We start from the raw sequence: 15,780 nt of genomic DNA on the forward strand, positions 1-15,780 counted from the left end.
GCCCCTTGCTACTCAAAATGTGATATGGGAACTAGCAGAATTGACATCACCAGGGAGATTGTTAGATAAGCAGACTCTCAGGTCCCACTTGACTTATTGAATCAGTTTTCCACTATAACAAGATTCCCCAGGTGATTCAAATATGCACTGAAGTTTGAGAAGAGCTGAGTTTATTCCTGCTCATCCAACCATGTGTCAACTGATACTAAGATGTAAATTAGTTAATGAAGGTTAATGATTGGCCTTTCTAAGGGTATTCACTTTTTTTTTCAAACTCTAATGTGTATAGGAATAAATTTGATTTTGTTCCCTAACAATTCTGACTCAGTAGGTCGGGGGTGGACATCAGGAATCTGTATTTAATAAGATGCCCAGCAGATTTCTGATGCTGGTGGTCCCTGTGTGAAAAGCCATGTAGATGAACCTCAAGGAATAAAGCTATAATAGTTGCATTGCAGATAAGTAGAGATGGGGAGGGTACATATTTGAAGGTAGTAGGTTGTTCCTCAAATGATATTCTACCTTCACATGAAGCCCAAATGAGCCCACGCTGCCCTTCACAACTGTTAATCTCTCCCAGGCAGTAGAGTGCAAGAATTCAGCATACAGGTTCTAGAGTCAGACTGACCTACATCCAAATCCTGGTCTGACCAAAAGTTGTGTGACTCTGGACAAGCTATTTAACCTGTCTGAGAATCAATTTCCTAACTTTCAAATGGTGATGATTTTAATACCTGTCCTATAGTGACCCAAGGATTAAATGAGATGAAAAGAGATTAGCACAGTTTCATGCAGATGCCAAGTGCTCCATAAATGTTAGTTATCATTATTCTGGGTCCACAGTCTGTTATCTGACTGAGATTTAGAATTAATTTTTTTTTGTTTTGGAATTAGAAAGTTAACAGAGAGTATGTACTGCTTCTTACACAACACTCCCAGTGATGTCTGGGAAAATATCCCATAATTAAGTCATTAACATTTTTGCATGGAAAAAAAATCCTGAATATTTATACTAAAAGAGATAGAGACTAAGTTCATGTCAGTTCAGCTCAGGTTTTGCTGCTAAATGAATCTTGCACCGAATTAATGAAAAAAAAAAAAATAGCTTCCATCCTACAGAACTTTCTATTTCAGAATTGAAGATAAGGGATTGAGAACCTGTACCAAACTCTTTTTTGTTGTTGTTGCAAGGGTGTGATTATAATTTTTCACTCTCTGTTCGTGCCTTTGGCCCTTTATCTCCACCCTCACAAGTTCTAGAATCTCTACAGAGGTATCTTGTTTCTTTACAGAATTATGTATTCAAGGTGGCAGAGCATTTAATTTTTCTAATTATGTAGCACTAGTGAAACACTCACTAAAATTATAAGCTTTATCCCAAATGTAAACCATACAACACCACCATTGTCAACGGCAATTGCTTAATCTTTCAAAGAAAATCTACTTTGTCTTATCATAGGGAATTGCTCTCCTTTTTGAGGTCAATGGCCTTCTATTGAATTATCCCAGCAGATCCTGGGGCAGAGCATGCCAGTCTTGAGGAATTCCAGACTACAGGCTTGGGGAGATAAAGTAGAGAAAGAGATGGAACCTCAAATGCACAGGTTTGGGCCATCAGACTAGTGAACTTGGACCAGGTCTCACACAAAACTGCTATGTTTAAGCATTTACTTAATTGGTAAAGGTTTCGACTACAAAAACAACAGCACAAAAATAGGCTTATTAAACTATTGCAGGACATTTGGGGGTTTGTTTCAGTTTGACTCTAAGCCAGGGTTAAGAGTGTCCCTAGATATAAAACTAATTCACTCTTGAGTCCCCTGAGACCCCATTTCATGAAGGGCCTGCAGGACCCTGCTGCTTTTAAGAGAGCTTTGTGACCTTGAGCTGATCTGACTAACTCATTGCAGAAGAAGCTTTGATTTAGGCTCATGCAATTACCTGGAGCAGTTACATTGTTACTCTAGAGAGCGAGGCCTTCTAATGAATGTCACAGAAGCTAAACTAAGACATAACCCTCAAGATACCATTTGGACTTATCTGGAGACTTGAGTGTGACCTTAGCTCTACTGACAACCTTGAGCAAATCCCCTCTCTCTCTGGGTTAGTATCTGGATCTGTACAATGAAGCCACTTTGTTTCTCAAATTTTATCACACGTAAGAAATTCTGAGTCAAGGGGGTTAGAAGGAGATCCAGGGACCTGAGTTTTTATGGGCACGCCAAATGATTCTGTGGTAAGAGGTCTTCAGATTTTACCCTGGGTATATTGGGTGAGTTACTACACAGAACTCCAACATTTGTCAATGGTTCTCAAATTTCAGGGCAGTTAGAATCCCCCCCGTAATTTAATATGCAGATTATTGGGCCTTACCCCTTGACAGTGTGATTCAATGGGTTTGAAATGAGATAAAATAATCTCCATTTTAACTAAACTCTGCAGATAATGCTGATGCAGAAGTTTCCCTGACAACACTTTAGAGAAACACTAGGTTGAGTAGCCATCTCTCAGTAGGGATGGGTTCTAGGGCCCATTGAGGATACCAAAATCCACAGATGCTCTAGTTTCTTATATAAAAAGGTATAGTATTTGCATATAACCTATATTTCCATATAGGCTACAGCAGGGTACTCCTGGATTCAGCATAGTGCTTGGCACATCACACATTCAAGTTTTGCTGTTTGGAACTTTCTGGGATTAAAAAATATTTTTTTATCCACACTTTATTGAATCTGTGGAAGTAAACCCTGCAGATATGGAGGGCAGACTGTACTCTCAAAAATCCCTTTCTGCTTCAGCACTATCTATATTTTTGAAAGTAGAAAATATTTGGCTTCAAAAGTGACCCCTGAAGTGTGTAATATGTGGATTGCTTCCTTCCAAGGTTCTCATTAAAGATGCATGGTCACCTCTAAACACTGGGCTAGTGTAGGCCTAACTCAGGCATCTGCAGTATAGCTGGCTTGGAGGCAACCGAGAGTGTAGCAATTGAGCTGACTCTTCTCTTAGGACTCTGTGGTGCCTGCTGTGAGTTATGCACTGCTTTTCTCTTCTCTGCTTGTGAATCAGGGAGAAAAGCTATACCCATATCTCCATTATTAGAGATAGAGAAGCCCAGGTGGGGTTAATTTGGCCATTTCTATGACTCAGAATTCATACCTTCCTTTAAGCTTCAACCTTCCTTCTGGCTCAGCTGGACCCATTATGCAGTTAAATGTGTCATGAGCACTCTTTACAAGTATTTCCTGTCACAGTTTCCTAGTTTTCCTTTATAATGTGAGTAACTTTTTGAAGGAGCCACACTTGCTCCATCCGCTTTCTTGTTCCATAGGCTCATTTAATATTCTTCCTAAGGTCCTGTTTCTCCATTTGCCCCTTCACCCACCTTGTCTCTTTTGTCTGTGGTTTCTGCTGGCAGCCATATCACATGCTTGGATGACTCTGTTCAGTCATCAGCCAGAATCATGACCAATAACATTGTCCTTGCAGTACATGACCCATTTGCACCATTCTCTCTCAATCCAACAAAGAAGAAGGCCCAGATAGGTAAATGGTTAAATTTTTATAGGCAGGAAAAGATCTGCATGCAGGATGGAGAACAAGATGATTAGCCACTAGGTAGGCATCATATCACTAGAGTTGAACATAGAGCATTACATGCAGTCAAGAGAGAACCCCAAAGATAGACTCCATTGCCTCTTTGTACTTGCCAACTTGATTCAGGCCCTGAGTGGTATCAGCATTATATATGGCTTATAAAATTAAGACTTCAGTGAAAGTAGCCATGTTCTGGAGGTTTGTTAACTTCTGCAGATCAAGTGTGCTGCTCACAAGGGATGTTATGATATGTGGCAGATAATGTTTGTAGCTGGATTGGGTCTAAGTCTTATTTCAAACCTGCAAGTGCTGAAGACATGGTGGGCCTTTTACCCACTGTAAATGCAGAGGTTTTCATTTGTAGTCGATAGAATAGAAAAGATAGCCTTGGCCAGTTTGGCTCAATGGATAGAGCGTTGGCCTGCGGACTGAAGGGTCCCAGGTTCGATTCCGGCCAAGGGCACATGCCGGGGTTGTGGGCTTGATCCCCAGTGGGGGGTGTGCAGGAGGAAGCGGATCAATGATTCCCTCTCATCACTGATGTTTCTATCTCTCTCTCTCTCTCCCTTCCTTTCTGAAATCAATAAAGAAATATATATATTTTTTAAAAAAAGAATAGGAAAGATAAATGGGCCCTAGCCGGTTTTGCTCAGTGGTTAGAGTGTCGGCCCATAGACTGAAGGGTCCCAGGTTTGATTCTGGTCAAAGGCATCTACCTTGGTTGCAGGTTCCCCGGTCCTGGTTGAGGTATGTGCCAGAGGCAACAAATTGATGTGTCTATCTCACATCAATGTTTCTCTCTGTCTCTCCCTCTCCCTTCCACTTTCTCTAAAAATCAATAGAAAAATATCCTTGGGTGAGGATTAACAAACAAACAAACAAAAAAAAAATAAGAAAAGAAAGAAAGAAAGGAAGAAAGAAAAGGAGAAAAGAAATGGTAAGATTTCGTCTTGACAGCTGAATAATATTCCATTGTATATATGTAGTACATCTTCTCTATCCAATAGTTGTCTATCAATGGACACTAAGTTTGCTCCCATAGCTTATCTATCGTAAGTAATGCTGCAATAAACATAGGGATGCACACATCTTTTCAAATTAGTGTTTTGGATTTCTTCAGAGAAATATCTAGAAATGGGATTGCTGAATCATATGGTAGTTCTATTTCATGGATCTAAAGGGTATTATGCTTAGTGAAATAAGTAAACAGAGAAAGATAAATTCCATATGATTTCATTTTTCACTTAAATGTGGAATCTATATAAGAAAATAAACAAATAAAGCAGAAACAAACTCAGATACAGATACAGAGGGCAAACTGATGGGTTGCCAGGTGGAAGGGAAGTTAGGGGATGGGAGAAAAAGGTGAAAGGATTAAGACATATAAATTGGCAGTTATAAAATAGTCACAGCGATGTAAAGTACAGCATAGGACAGTGGTTCTCAACCTCTGCTGCACATTAGAATCACCTGGGAATCTTTTTCAAATCCTGATTTCTGGGCCTCATCCTCTGGCAATTCTGTTTCTTTGTTATGGGGTGAGGCCACAACATTAGTAACAAAGAAACAGAATTTCCAGAGGATGAGGCCCAGAAACCGGGATTTTAAAAAGATTCCCAGGTGATTCTAATGTGCAGCCAAGGTTGAGAACCACTGGCATAGGAAATGTAGTCAATGTCTACACTAATAAAAGAGAAACATGGTAATTGGTGTACGACTGCTACCCTTTTCATTGGCTAATCAGTGAGATATGCAAATAAACTGCCAGCCAAGATGGCGGCCGGCAGCCAGGCAGCTTGAAACTAACATGAGGCTTGGTTGCCTCAGTGATGGAGGAAACCAACGTTCCCCGCCTGCGGCTGCAGGCCTCTGAGCAGGCAGTTTAAGAAACTCTGTAACAAATACCGCCGGACTTCAGCCAGCAGATTCACAACATTGCAAGCGAAGGCCAGAAACCTACTTTCAGCCGAGGCCTAAGAGCTGGAGCCAAGCCTCAAAGCTAAAGCTGGCCCAGAATAAAAAAAAAAAGAAAAGAAAAAAAGGAGCAGTTGGGAGCTTCAGTCACACCCAGCCTGAAAACAGCCCTCAGCCCCTCACCCAGACTGGCCAGGCACCCCAGTGGGGACCCCCACCCTGAAGGGTGTGTGACCAGCTGCAAACAGCCATCATCCCCTCACCCAGGCTGGCCAGGCACCCCAGTGGGGACCCCCACCCTGATCCAGGACACCCTTCAGGGAAAACCAACCGGCCCCACCCTTGCACCAGGCCTCTACCCTATATAATAAAAGGGTAATATGCCTCCCAGCACCAGGATCAGTGGAGCCATGAGGCTTCCCAGCACCGGGATAAGCGTGACAGGGGGCAGCGCCCAAACCCCCGATCGCCCTGCGGTTCTGTGTGTGACAGGGGGTGGGGTCACAACCTCCCTATCCACCCTGCTCTGTTCGTGACAGGGGAAGGCTCCCCAACCCCCTGATCAGCCCTGCTCTGTGCCTGATAGGGGGGAGCTCCCCAACCGCCCCCCCCCACGGGCCCTGCTCTGTGTGTGACGGGGTAGAGCCATAACCTCCCCATCGGCCCTGCCCTGAGTGTGAGAGTGGCGGTGCCCCAACCCCCTGATTGGCCCTGCTCTGTGGGTGATAGAGGGCGGTGCCCCAACCCCCTGATGGGCCCTGCTCTGTGCATGACAGGGTACAGAGCCCCAACCCCCCTGATTGGCCCTGCTCTGTGCGTGACCGAGGGTGGCACCGCAACCTCCCCATCGACCCTGCCTTGAGTGTGACAGGGGACGGTGCCCCAACCCCCCAATCGGCCCTACCCTGATCGTGACTGAGGGTAGCATCACAACCTCCCAATCTCCCTGCTCTGTGCATGACAGGGGGCGGCGCCCCAACTCCCCAATCGGCCCTGCTCTGAGCCCGACCAGGGGCTGCACCTAGGGATTGGGCCTTCCCTCTGCCACCCGGGAGCAGGCCTAAGCCAGCAGGTCATTATCTCCAGAGGGGTCCCAGACTGAAAGAGGGCACAGGCCGGGCTGAGGGACCCCCCTCCCCCCCGAGTGCACACAAATTTTTGTCCACCGGGCCTCTAGTTACTTAATAATTATGTATGGTGTTAAGGGTTTACTAGAATTATCAGGGGGATCACTTAATACATTATGCAAATGTCTAACCACTATGTCTAACCACCTGAAATTAATATATTTAATGGCACTGTAATAAATAATCAAATAAAATTAAAAATGGAAAAGACAACTTCTGTTTTCATTCAGTTATACCAGACATTTTGTGGGTCTTTGGGGTGATAATACTTATGATTTCTTGGGTACCTAATTTATGCCAGTTTACGCACTCTGGTACTGGCTGCCTAGAGCTATATTTAAAAGAATTCTGGGCCTGTGGCTGGCCTTACTGGTGGAATGTTGTAAAGGATTGTCAATGTCAGCCATGGGCTCTAGAGAAATAAATGCAACATACTGAACATGCATTTACCAGCTCTCTGCTAGACCACATAATCTACACAGCAGTCTTCTGAAGTAGGTATCATGATTTGCATTCTACACATAAGGAAACCAAACTCATACCTTCACTTCCAAACATGTAATCATTCCCACTCCTGCTTTCAATGTCTCTCTTTTCCTTCACCTAAAAGCCATTTCTCTCTCTTCCTATGTCCAGCTCAAGTTCAGTCTTCTTGATACAGCCTTCTCTGACTATTCAGACCCTTGTTGACTTCTCCATTCCCTGAGCTGTGGAAGGACATAAGACTCTATGTTCCCTCTTGGAGGAATTCTCTTTCCTTCGAACTCCCATTAATACCTCCTACAGGACAGGTCCCATGGGCCTTATATAAATCTGTGTTGATGGAAACTCTAAGATGACAAGGACTAGGAGAAGGATAAGTAAAAAAATGCTTATTAGTAGTCTGAGGTTAAAATTGTGATAAGAAAAATAAGACCTGGAGTCCAGCCATGAAAATCTTATCAAAATAAGAGGAAGCTGAGTAAGCAAGCAGGGGTATGGAGTCTCAGTAGAAGTTATCTGTGCTTGAGGGAAGGGTGAGCAGGCAGTGGTATTGCCAATTCTTGGCTTTTTATTCCCCCATCTTCCCACTTTCCTTAAACTCCATAAATTCAGTGATTTCATTTTTTTCAATCCAAAACAAATTATGAGGTCTGATCAAGACTTCGGTATACTTCTAAGTTCAAGAAAGCAGTCTGGCAGAGTGTTTTTAAATAACTGAATATGCACCATGCCATGTTTTACAAGAACAATGAGATGATATATTTTAAATTTGGACCATCCCAATAAAGCTGAGCTGTCATCATATGCACATAATCACCATCTTATCATTTGTGAAGATACTAAAAGAATAACTGAAAAATTATTAGGTGTCCATCCCTATGTGTACAGAGATTTAAATATCTTAAAATCCACTTTAATATTTATGATTCCATTTGATCTTGACTAGAATTTTGCAATTTTTTTCAGGTTGGAGAACTAAGGCACTGAGATATTAAGTCAAGTTAAAGAACAAGGGAGAAGTTTAATACATGTATGACAGTCTCTGAAGAACTCTCACGTGGAGCACTTATTCTCAGAGACAGGAAGGAGCTATCAAAAGATGCATTTGGGAGGGTGGAGATGGAATAAGTATCTCCATGAAGTAAGTTATGAGTTCCACATCATTGGAAGATGTGGAATAAGCAGAATAAGGATTACCACCTACTGAGGAGTTAGAGCAGACTCTAGGAATCAGATAAAGGGGAGTTATCAGAAAGATGATCAAAGCTATAGATTCTACAACTTCCTTGAGCATGCAGCTAAAATATGGGTGATGACACTGTAGTTATATGCAATCTAGAATCCAATCCTCAAATCCACAGCTAACCTTACTCACTTTGCCTATCTATCTCAAAGCTCCCATCTCTGGAGGAGGTTCAGTGGTGAATATATAGTAGGCCTTGTTTATGAATTTGAGAGCTTAGCTTGGTTTCTCTGTCAATTCTCAATGTCCCCATCATTTAAAACAGTTCATGGTGTTTCAAGTAAACAATTAGGCAAAGAGTAGAAAAATTCTGATCTGCACATTTCAAATAGTTATAAAATGAGCCCTTTAAGTTAAAAATGAAAGGTCTTCTCTTCCATTCTTGCTCCTTGCTGTTTTTTTTTCCCCCTTGACTCCTAATTTTTTAATTCATTTTTTAATTTTTATTTATTTTTTAAAAAAAATTTATTGATTAAGTCCCTGCTGTTCTTTCATCTGTAATTCATTAAGTGAAATTCACTTAGTGCTGAACACCACTTGCAACTGATGAGCTGACAGAGCTTAGCCCACTTAGATTTAAACAACTTCTTTTCCTTCTTCTTCTTCTCCTTCTTCTCCTTCTTCTCCTCCTCCTCCTCCTCCTCCTCCTCCTCCTCCTCCTCCTCCTCCTCCTCCTCCTTCTTCTTCTTCTTCTTCTTCTTCTTCTTCTTCTTCTTCTCCCTCTTCTTCTTCTTCTTCTTCTTCTTTGAAGCCCGTTGCAGAAAGATTCCTGCAAGAATAGGGCTTCGCTCCAGTCTCTGTGGTTCCTACCCCACCCTTCTCTGCCACTCCTACACCGCCCTTCTCTGCTGCTGCTACCCCGCCCGTCTCCACTACCTTGGCCCAGATCCGTTGCTTGGCTTCCTTCTATGGTGTGTTCAGTCTTCAGTCCCAGCCAGTATATGCAAATTAGCTGCCATATTTGTTGGCAGTTAATTTGCATATCATGCTGATTAGCCAATGGGAGGTGTAGCGAAGGTATGGTCAATTACCAGGTTTGTCTATTATTAGATAGGATTATTATTATTATTATTTTGCATTGCCAGGTCCCTACTGTGAGCAGGCAACCTGTGGCCCTTCTTAAGGTAGAGAAAACTTAATATAAGAAACTAAGTAAAAAATACCACATGATCTCACTCATTTCTGGATAATAAAGACCATTATAACCTTATGAACAAAAATAGATACAGAGGCAGAGCTGCCTCGAACAGACTGTCAAACTACAGCAGGAAGGCTGGGGAGGGTGGGGGGGTGGGGGGTGGGTAAGAGATCAACCGAAGGACTTGTATGCATGCATATAAGCATAACCAATGGACACAAGACACTGGGGGGTAGGGGAGGCCAGGGGATTGTCAAGGGTGGGGACGAAAAAAAGGAGACATATGTAATACTCTTTGTAACACTTTAAGCAATACAAAAAAAAGAAAAAAAAAGAAACTAAGTATATATCATGTTTTTCAATTACAAGTAGCCTCTCTAACAGCCAAAGATTAGAAAAAAGTTCGAACTTTAGAAATGAAGAATTTGAGGCTCAGGAAATGGAAAATTATTTGGGTCATATTTATGACTCTCTGTGCTCAGTTCTAGTCTGAAGCCCTTTCCAGTTTGCTTTTCTTTCCCCTCCAAGCCTTGACTATGCTTGAATGAGCAATACAGGGATTATAGAGTATGGTGCAGAATCAAACTTTTGTCATTAAATCATTGGTAACATCCTACATATATAAAGAACATTTTATGTAATGTAAGTATTCTTCTACTGTCTCATTTATCATTTTTTATAAACTATGAAGTAGGCAAGACTTGTATTGAATACTCCCTCCACCAGGTAAAGTAAGAGTTGTTGTCTAAGGACATACAAATATTTAGTATTATTAAGATCAAGTACTAGAATCTTCAACTCTTGCTCTTAACAACACTATGTCTTCAAAGTAGTTTGAAGCTATGGAAAAACCGTGGCTTTAGAGTTAGACAGAATTTAGATTAAAATCCCAATCTGAATTCAAAGCCAAAGTTGTGAGACCTTGGGTGAATTACTTCTCTGAGCCTTAGATTCCACATCTATAAAGTACGTATTGCAAAGTAATGCTGATGAATTGAGATACTATATATAAAGTCCCTGGCATCCAATCGACATCATTAATAGAAGCCACTGATAGTATCATATTTTCTGCAGACATTGGAAGGTTACCTCCAAATATCCTAGTTCCAAGCTCCAGTTTCCATCTAGGCATTCTGGGGAAAGTGATTCTATCCAAGTCTCTTGATGTGGAGCAAGTGGCTTAAACTAAGTGACTTAGTATATAACCTGTCAGTATTTCTCCTTTGTAAGATTCATATCACTTGTAACTTATTATTATATCCCTGTTCTCCCTACTAGGCTATGAGCTAATTAACATAGGAATCCTCCATTTTCATTTCTGTATCCCCAGGGCCTAGAGAACTTCCTTACACATAGAAGAGCTCAGTAATTCTTTGTTGAACTTATAATATCTGCTCATGGCAGCCATTGTTAGAACTAGATATTAGCAACGGTGCTCTTACTGTTACCCACTTCCTATATATCTCTTCTTTTATTCTTCCCTGGTGTGAGTGAAAAACCCAGCCACGTTTCAGTGTGTCTCATCATGTTTTTGCATTACAGATGCCTGAGTTAACCAGATAGAAATATAAACAAAGACCTGTGGCAGTGGGACCAATGGTCAGGAAGCAGATATCACAGCCCTGGACTTCACTTACCTTAACCAGAGCAGTGAGAAGCTTTGGAGACACTTGCCAATGTGTTTTGCTTAGATGAATGGGTCATTTAGTTTGTGGCTACTCTTAGAAGAGTTTCAGATTAGCCCAGGCCCTAGATCAAGACAATCATCTAGCAGGCTTGTAATGAAAACAAATACAAAGAATCCAGACAGGAGTTGTTTAAAGATATTTATTTTCAACTACCCTGAGGTGAAAACAGGAGAATTAGTTATGTGATGTGCCCCAAGCATCATCAGGCCATAAGCTTGGACAGTAGGGCAGATTCTGGGAGCTGTTAAAAGACAAAGTGGGAAGGGGTGGGATTCTCTAGCATATCAAACTGCAGCAGCAACCTTAATTCTAAGCTCCTTCAGCTAGAGTACTCGATTTTATTTGGTTATATTCCCCAACCTCCTGAAGCTGAGACAGATAGGGGTGGTAGAGCTTTAGCCTCTGCCAGTTGAGAGCTGTGTAACCTCAGGCAAATTAATCTTTTTGACCTTAATTTTCTTTATCATAAAATAGGGCATATAATATTCACTACAGAAGACTGTTCAATTATTCATGTAATAAATCTTGATAGGCCATCATAGGTCAGGCATTATGTTTGGAACTAGAAAACAATATTAAGCTCTTATGAAGCATGAGCATTCTAGAATTATTGACATAATGTATACAAACTACTTCTCTCAGTACCTAGCTCATATAATTTTAAGTTTATTTTATATTGTTGACAGTATTACAGATGTCACTTATTCCCCTCCTCCCACTTTCCCCTTCCATCCAGTCCTGACCCATTTCAGGCCTTCACCACACTGTAGTCTGTGTCCATGGGCTATACATATATGCATATAAGTTCCTTGCTTAATCTCTTCCCATGCCTTCCCTCTCCCCTTTGAGATCTGTCATTCTATCCCATGCATCCATGACAGTGTACCTATTTTGTTCATCAGTTTATTTTGTTAATTATATTCCACATATAAGTGAGATCATGTGGTATTTGTCTTTTTCTGATTGGCTTATTTCACTTAGCATAATGATCTCCAGGTCCATCCATGCTGTCGCAAAAGGTAAGAGATCTTTTTTTTAGAGCCACATGGTATTCCATTGTGTAAATGATTTATCTGATAAGGGGTTAATTTTTAAAATATATAATGAACTCATAAACTCAACAAAAGGAAGACAAACAATCCAATTAAAATTGGGCAAAGGACTTGAATAGACACTTCACTGAAGAGGACATACAGGCGACCAATAGACATATGAAAAAATGCTCAATGTCACTACTCATCAGAGAGTTGCAAACTAAAACTACAATGAGGTATCAACTCACACTTGCCAGAATGGCTACCATCAATAAATCAATGAATAACGAAGTGTCGAGGCTGTGGAGAAAAGGGAACCCTAGTGCACTGCTAGTGGGAATGCGCACTGGTGCAGCCACTATTGAAACCAGTATTGAGTCGCCACAAAAAATTAAAAATGGATCTGCCATTTGACCCAGAGATCCCACTTCTGGAAATATATCCTAAGAAACCTGAAACACCAATCAGAAAGAAAGTATGGACCCCTATGTTCATAGCCATACAATTTACAATAGCTAAAATTTAGAAAGAGCCCAAGTGCCCAACAGTAGATGAGTGGATAAAAAGCTGTGGTACATTTACTTAATGGAATACTACACAGCTGATAGCTATTATTTTCTTTTTAATTAATTTATTTCCCTCATAGAATTTTTAAAATTCTATTTCTCAATTACAGTTTATATTTGTATTATTCTGTATTAGTTTCATGTGTGCAGCATAGTGGTTAGATAATCAAATACTTTCTAAAGTGTCCCGACCTAGTTTTTTTTTCCTAATATATATTTTTATTGCTGATAATATTACAGATGTCCCCCATTTCCCCTCTACCCTTTTATCCCCATCCACTTAGCCCTTGCCCCACCCCCCCAGGCATTTACCACACTATTATCGGTGTCCATGAGCTATGCATACATTTAATAGTCTGAGATATAAGGATATGGTAATTACGACTCCAGGCACTGGCATCAGACCTGAGTTGTAGCACTAGCTGAGAGTATTAGCTCCACATATTAGCCATAAAAACTTGGGCAAGTTTTTAACTTCACACACCTTAATTTCCTCATCTGTAAAATAACAAATAATAATCATAACTATTTTATAAGAATTGGAAGATCAAGTAAGAGCAAATGTGAAGGTTCTAGCTAGTCTTCTCCCCGCTGAGGGCTAATGACTCAGGACTGAAACTGATCTCTTTGGGTCAAAAATAAAAGGCCTTTCAAAAATAAGTGGCTCTTCAGCTGCTTGAAATCTGTCTAGAGAAAAAAGAAAAGTAAATGGAAGAACTATAGTTAGAGGAGCAGTAACTCCTATGATATTTGAAGTACAGATATGGCAGGGAAATAATGATAAGTGACAGGCAAATAGCTCCCTGCTTCACATCCATCACAGGTGGGAAAATGCTGTCACTGTATTTATGGCCTTTGTTTACAGAAGACTCAAAATAAACCCTTTGCAAAGCCCTTCTATTTTGAACCCCAGATTTCATCAAGGCCATGTTTACTTCTCTCATCTTGCTAGTAGATCATGTTTCCTATAAGGATTAGCTCTTTTCACCTATTTGTGTTTCTGTGTTCTTGACAACCTCTCTATTCAGGATGCTGTTGCCATTGGCATTTGGGGTAACCAAAGAATAATTGAGTATGCAAATGGGCCAGCAGTAAAATGATTCTGCAGAAAGCTGGCCTCTGCCTGGTTTCTAAAAAAATATTTACACTCAATAAAATTCATCAATTTAAAATATACAGTTAATGAGTTTTTTAAATGGAATTTGTTGGGGTGACATTGGCAAAAAAAAAACCCATATAGGTTTTAAGTATACAACTTGATAAAACATCACCTGCACACTGCATCCTATACCCATAGCCACAAGCAAAGTCTCTTTCTGTCCCCATTTATGCCTCCCCCCACCCTTCACACACCTCCACTTAGGCCCTACCCCCTTCCTCTCTGGCTATCACCACTCTGTTGTCTATGTCTATGTGTAACATATATGTTTTTGGCTAATCCTTTCACCTTCTTTCATCCAGTCCCCTCAATACCCTCCCATCTGACCTCTATCAGTCTGTTCCATGTATCCATGACTCTGGTTGTATTTTGTTTGTCAGTTTATTTTGTCCATTAAATTCCACATATAAGTGAGATCATATAGTATTTGTCTTGCTCTGGCTGGCTTATTTCACTGAGCATAATGCTCTCCAGATGCGTCTATGCTTTTGCAAAGTAGATTTCCTTTGTTTTAACAGCTGTGTAGTATTCCATTGTGTAAATATACCACAACTTTTTAAATCCACTCATCTATTGATGGGCACTTGGACTATTTTCAGATTGGCTATTATAAATAACGTTTAGATATTCCCAGAAGTGGGATCATTGAGTCAAATGCAGTTCCATTTTTTAATTTTTTTTAGGAAACTCCATACTTTTTTCCACAGTGGCTGCACCAGTCTGCATTCCCACCAGCAGTGTACTAGGGTTCCCTTTTCACCACATCCTCACCCACAATTGTCATTTGTTGATTTTTTTTAATAGTATCCATTCTGGCAGGTATGAGGTGATATCTCATTATGGTTTTAATTTGCATCTCTCTGATGATTAGTGAGGCTGAGCACCTTTTTCATATGTCTATTGACCTCTATGGAGAAGTGTCTATTTAGGTCCTTGGTCCATTTTCTAATTGGATTGTTAGTCTTCCTTTTGTTGAGTTGTATAAGTTGCTTATAGATTTTGGAAATTAACCCCTTACCAGATGTATCATTGGTGAATATGCTCTCCCATTCAGTGGATTCCCTTTTCATTCTGTTGATGGTTTCTTTTGCTCTGCAAAAGCTTTTTTTTAAAAAAAATTTCCTTTGTTTCCCTTGCGCAAGGAGATGTATTGGCAAATATATTGCTATGAGATATGTCTAAGATTTGAATGCCTATGTTTTCTTCTAGGATTTTTATGGTTTTATAACTTACATTTAAGTCTTTTATCCATTTTGAGTTTATTCTTGTGTATGGTGTAAGTAGGTGGCCTAGTTTCATTTTTTTTTTTGCAGGTATCTGTCCAATTTTCCCAGGACCATTCATTGAAGAAACTGTCTTTACTTCACTGTATGCTCTTGCCTCCTTTGTCAAGTATTAATTGACCATAAAGGCGTGGATGTATTTCTGGGTTCTCTGTTCTGTTCCATTGATCTATATGCCTGTCAGGCTGTTTTGATTACAATGGCTTTGTAGTATAGTTTTATATCAGATATTGTGTTACCTTACAGTTAATGAGTTTTAACACATATATACATCTATGTAACCACCAGCACATTCGAGATATAGAATATTTCCATCATCTCCAAAATTCTGTCATGTTCCTTTGTAGTCAGTTCCCTATCCTTGGCCCTAGGCAACAACTAATTTATTTTCTATTGATATTCTTTTGCATTTTCTGGACATTTCATATAAATGTAATCACATAATATATGGTCTTTTGTGATTGGCCTCTTTTACTTAGCATAATATTTTTTAGGTTCACCCAGGTTGAGGTATGTATCAGTACTTCATTCCTTTTCATTGCCAAAAA

This window comes from Myotis myotis, unplaced genomic scaffold (assembly GCF_014108235.1).
Source record: "Myotis myotis isolate mMyoMyo1 unplaced genomic scaffold, mMyoMyo1.p scaffold_m19_p_4, whole genome shotgun sequence".
NCBI lineage: Eukaryota > Metazoa > Chordata > Mammalia > Chiroptera > Vespertilionidae > Myotis > Myotis myotis.